The sequence below is a fragment of the Bos grunniens genome, chromosome 2 (assembly GCF_055505025.1).
Source record: "Bos grunniens cultivar Pamir isolate PY7600 chromosome 2, Bosgru_T2T1.0, whole genome shotgun sequence".
NCBI lineage: Eukaryota > Metazoa > Chordata > Mammalia > Artiodactyla > Bovidae > Bos > Bos grunniens.
The window spans coordinates 57,740,025-57,746,024 of record NC_141166.1 but is presented as its reverse complement, the minus strand read 5'-3'; positions in this window follow the sequence as shown (position 1 = coordinate 57,746,024).

Here is a 6,000-nt window from a genome sequence, read left to right as displayed (position 1 = left end):
GAATGAATTGAAATACATGAAATACATAAAGTTTCAAAACATCCATCACAGAATGTAGGGTATATGAGAATTCTCTGTATGTCTTTTCAACTTTTCTGTAAATCTAAAACTATTCTCAAATAATTTACTAATAAGAAGTCAAACATGAAAGTTCACATACTGTTGTTCAGTTGCCAAGATGTGTCTGACTCTGACCCCATGGCCTGGAACAAACCAGGCCTTCCTGTCCTTATTATCTCCAGGAGTTTGTCCAAGTTCATGTCCATTGAATCGGTGATGCCACACAACCATCTCATCCTGTGCTGCCCCCTTTTCCTCCTGCCTTCAATTTTGCCCAGCATCAGGGTCTTTTCCAGTGAGTTGGCTCTTCGCATCAGGTGGCCAAAGTACTGGAGCTTCAGCTTCAACAACAGTCCTTCCAATGAGTATTCAGGGTTGATTTCCTTTAGGACTGATTGGTCTGATTCTGTAATGGAAAAGGCCCAGAGCAGAAAGTAGTTGTGGTTGCTTGGGGCTGACAGGAGGCAGGGGAAGTAAGGAGTCATGGTTTAATAAACAGGGGGTTTCCACTGACAACAGTAAGGAGGCTCTGAATCTGAATAGTGATGATGGTCTCACAACATTATGAATGTGCTAAATATCACCGAAGTGTACACTTTAAAATGGGGAACTTTATGTTATGTGTATTTGCTATAGTGAAGAAAGAAAAAAAAGAGTCTGAATGCATTCATACATAGCAAAATGTAAAAATCTGTGTAAGAATGAAAATAATCATTTAATTTCAAGGTGGTAGGTATTTCTGGAAAGGAATACAGACAGTTGGATGAAGCCATTGTACCCAAGAGCTTCCCTTGTGGTTTAGCTGGTAAAGAATCCACCTGCAATGTGGGAGACCTGGGTTCAATCCCTGCATTGGGAAGATCCTCTGAAGAAGGGAAAAGCCACCCACCCCAGTATTCTGGCCTGGAGAATTCCATGGACTGTATAGTCCACAGGGGTCGCGAAGAGTTGGAAACAACTGAGCGACTTTCACTTCACTTCACATTGTACCCAAGTTGAAATGGAGCAGGAGCCTATGGTCCTTGCTCCTCATGTCTTATGCCTGCCTTTCATCTCTGGAAAAACTTTAGCCAAAAAATAAGTTTAACCAAAGAAGGAAAAAATGCAGAAACAAAGGAAAACAGTGAAAGGAGACCACAGAATAATAATGTAGTCGTTAAGCATAGTCAAGGACACTTAGTTCCTGCTCAAGGCCCATAGATAATATTCTCAGCTATGTCCTATGAACAGTCTTATAGATGCTGAAACCCCTATCAAGTAGAAGAAGTTAACTACATGATGACCAGACTGTAACCAGGACATAAGCTGCCACAATTCTGAGAAATGGCCTCAAGGAAAAGAAAAAATAATGATCATGGAACTGAAGACTAACTGTACTTAAAATAAACAAGATGACACTGATGAGACCACCTATGTCTAATTTCAAGATGACTGTCAGAGATGACTGTGCTGTTTCTACGTGTAGCCCCTTTCTTCAGCCTATAAAAGCTCATGTCCACTGATTGTCACCTGAGGAGAATTGGCCTTTGGACAGGAGTCCACCTTCCCTACTGGTTGCTCTCATCCAAAATAAAGCAAACTTTCCTTCTACCGGCCTTCCCACTTTATTGACTTTTGAGTGGCAACAGCCATACCCTACTTTCTGTTACAAAGTTATATGTATTCATTCATTTATTCATTCATACATGCAAGAAATGCTTACCGAATCTCTGCTCTGTACTTGGTCACTATCCCAGGGGATGGAATACATCTGTGAAAAGAAAACAGACAGAACTAACCTTCTGTTGTACCTATAAATTTATTTAGTATGTTGCTGAACCAGTATGGCTGTGTATTACCAAGTGTTTATCCTCAAGGCTGGTACCTGTGTGTTTTATGCATCTATAGAAGTCACTGTGATAAGTGATCTTACAAGACTGTCTTATTTGATTATCATGAACTCCATGAACTAGATTTTATCCCACTCCTCAGATGAGTCATGAAGGCTTTAGGGAGTTCTACAACTTATGCAAAGTCACACAGCTCACAGGCAGTGGAGCTTGAATTTGAATCCAGAAAATTTGACCTAACTTCCTTGTGATATAAAAAGAATGGTGCTAACAGCAACTCCCAAACTTGCTACTCTCCTTTGACTTTGTCTAGCCATCCCCATATGCGCTTTGATAGGATTTCTCAGTAGAACAAGAAGAAAGTCACAATAAAAGAATTTTTTAGCAGTATATATTTGAGCTATCTATGTTGCTTATTATAAATAAATCTGGGATTATGGATTCATGGGATACAGCAGGCCAAAGAATAAGATATAGTCATGTAAGCTCTCAACCTAAGTGGATCATGAACTATAAATACCAAGTACAAAATATAAGTGGCTTTCTTTGCACTGACTTGTACTTCACACATCATTATATCTTATCTGTCACTCTGAAACATGACCCAGTTTAGAAAAAGGGACTTGTTTTTTTGAAACTGTATTTGATGATTCAAATCAATGCAAGAGACAATGTTGTAGTACTGGCCTGTGCCTAGTGTTTTCTTGTATCCTCCTCCCAATAATTAGTGAATTTTGGTTGTCGATTAAGATTTTTTTTTTAATCTGAGTTCATCATTTTACAAAAACAAACAAAAAACCTCATTGATCCCTGTAGGAGGTTGCAAGGAAATCAAGTCATTTTTCTGAAAAATGATAAAAGGTAAGAACCAAGCATTTTTCTATCCTTCCTGTGTAAACTGCAGTTTAGAGTAACAAATATTTCATAAAGCAACAAATATTCATAAATCCTTTTTATTAAAGAATGCCAGCTAGTAAATGCAACCGGTTTGAGGGAATTTTAAAAGCACCATTTTGCAACTTCTAATGAAATAATGAATCTAGGTAACGACTATGAATAGATGCTGAAATCACAAGATAAAGTGTGATAAGGAACATTGTAAAGATGATTCAGGCTGATAACACAAATCCACCAGCAGGAAAGAAAACAACAAGACAGCATATGCCAGCGATGTGGTACAATAAGTCTCCAAGACACATCAGCACCCCACAGACAGAGAAATCTAGATCCGATGGAACCTCTAGAGGTGGATGGTGTGGAATAGCTGGAATGGTGTGTGTTGAACTGGGCTGGCTGGAAAAACAGAGGTGGAATGGGCTAATTTGGATGGAATAGTGTGGAATGAAATGAAATGATGATTTAGGTTTTGCTTATGAAAGTGGCAAACAGATAGAGTGGCAATAAAGTAATAGAAATCTTTGAAGACTTGAATACTTACAGAAATGATGGAATCAAAGGAGATTATTAAGAAGTGACTGAATACAGAAGAAATTAACAAAATATTGCAAATCAACTATACTGCAATAAAATAATTTTTTATAAAATAAGAGAATGTACTCCTGAATCTAACATAATATCATATCAACTATACTTCAGTAGAAAACAGTAAAGGAAGACAGAAAAGAATGAAGGAAGTCATTCTCAAAAGAAAAAAATCAGTGGATTTTTAGTCCTCAATATTTCCAGTCACTTTTTTTTGGAGTTGAATCCGAAATATCAAGTACAACTTCGTAAATAACCATAGTGAGAAATTTAAATTATTCGTCCATGCTCCCTCTGCACACCCCATTAAGGGCAAACAGATTTCTGAGTTGTGAATCTGCATGAAAAAGCAGTTTTGACTATCTTATTCCTCATACTATCAATAAGGACACTCCCACCTCAAAAGTACAAGGAGATGCTTGGCTGGTGTCAGAAGGTGGGGTGAGAACATAGGAGAAACAAGACCCTGAGAGGCATGTGAGCACCTGATATATTTTTCAGTGTTGTGGTGGATTAAAATGCCCACAAATTCTATGTGTCTTCTTTCATGAGATGTGACTTTGTCCCCCTGGAATTGATGAGTTCTGTGTCTGCCTTCATCAGTTGAATGTGTCAAAGTGATGCTGTGTCAGTTTCCAGGCCTAGGATTTGAGACTGGAAACCTCAATATCTCATCTCTTAGGATACTCACTGGAGCCCTGAGTTTGCATGTAAGAAGTCCTGCTACCTGGATAGGGGCACCACTTGTAACTCCACAGAAAAGGGGCCTAGCTAAGCCCAGACAGTCCCCTACACTACACCCCACACCCCACACCCTGCCAGGCACCAGCCATGTAAGTAAAACCTTCCTGGGACCTTCAGCTGCCAGCTGAATCCTACCAGTCATGGCCGCATGGAGCAGAACAAAACTCCCGACCCTCAGATCATGAGCAGAGTAAAACGAGTGCTGTTTTAAGCCCTTACTTTGGGGTAGTTTCTGTTGTAACAGTAGATCATTGGAACATGGAGTGTTCCCTAAGCAGCTGATGTAGAGATGGTGACTCTCCTTCCCCTTCTTGGGAAGTGGGACTATGTGCACATCGCCTATCTTGTTTCCCACTTGGCTCTACTGTGTGACCAGGTGGCTGGACAAGAGGAGGAGGAATCAGGAGCAGGGTATAGGGAAAGGGTGAGAGTCCACATGGCTACTGAACCATGGTCCTGAGCCCTGATATGAGAAGCCACAGATGAGAGACAGCATCTTTGTCATTTGTCTGTTTGCCATGAGACTGAGAGAAAAAGAAAAGCCCCAAAGAAAGGAAAACAGACAGAGGAAAGGACACAGGGTTCAAAGACTGAGTCCCCCAGAGTGGACCACAGCCAATGCCTTGAATCTCTGAGCAGGTGTCCTCCTTCCAAACAGCAGCAGTGGGTGCCATCGCTGAGCCCCCACTTCCGGGAAACCCGGCACAGGCACCAGGGGGCGCACCCATTCTCTCAGTCCTCAGTGCCGGAGTTCTTACATCCACTTTAGAAGGCGCAGCACAGCAAGGTGATGATGAACACACAGACACTAGAGTCACGACACTGACACAAAAGATACTGCTTCCAGAAGCTCAGTTGGCTCATTTGTAAGACAGGTACAAAAAACTAGACTTTAGGCCCAATGCGAGGATGACATGTTGCAATACCCAAAAAGCATCTGTCATAACGTGGACTCTGAGTAAATGTTGGTCCCTTCCCTCAAACCCGCAGACAAAATCCCCCAACACTTCCACTCTGTGTTTATATACTTTAGAAAGAAGCAAAATATTCCATATATCATTTTAATTTTGTTTTGAATCCAGGAAATCCTAAAGGGATTAGGGTTAGTGAACTGCAGATTGCTTTAAGCAATCCTGATCCCCTGACCCATGAACTTGGCAGAGCCCAATGCAGAGCTCAGTCTGCTGTGGTCTGTGAAAGTGAAGAGCCAGCAGGGTTCCATACTCAAAAGACCTGGTTTGGATGCCTGACTCTACCAGTTTTCAACTCCAAGACTAAGGCAATACCCTGCACCTGTCTGGGCAAGCAAAGTTGCTGTGAGGATTAAATAAAATGCTAGGATGAGCAGGTGATGATTAAATAGTGGTCATCATCTTTGGGGCTTCCCTGGTAGCTCAGCTGGTAAAGAATCCGCCTGCAATTTGGGAGACCTGGGTTTGATCCCTGGGTTAGGAAGATGCCCTGGAGAAGGGAACAGCTACCCACTCCAGTATTCTGGCCTGGAGAAGTCCATGGACTGTACAGTCCATGGGGTCACAAAGAGTTGAACTCGACTGAGCGACCTTCACTTTCACTTTCATAATCACTATCACCATCATCACCACCTCTTCTAAAGAGAGGGCCAGCTAGGGTTGGGAAATGTACAGAGAGGTGTCTGAGGTTTCTAGGGAAAGTAAAGTCATTGAGAGACGCAGCTCTATTGACTTCAGAAACGGCCACCCTAAAGGCCTGATTCAACAGAGAGTCAACAAGGGGCTAGATGTCAATACTTCTGTGTTGGCTGGAGGTGCCTTCCTCTGGCACACAAGCCTTCCAGAGGAGTACTGCAGGGCCCTGTCATGTGTGTTTACTGAATGGGCTGGGAGAGAACCACAGCAGTGCGACT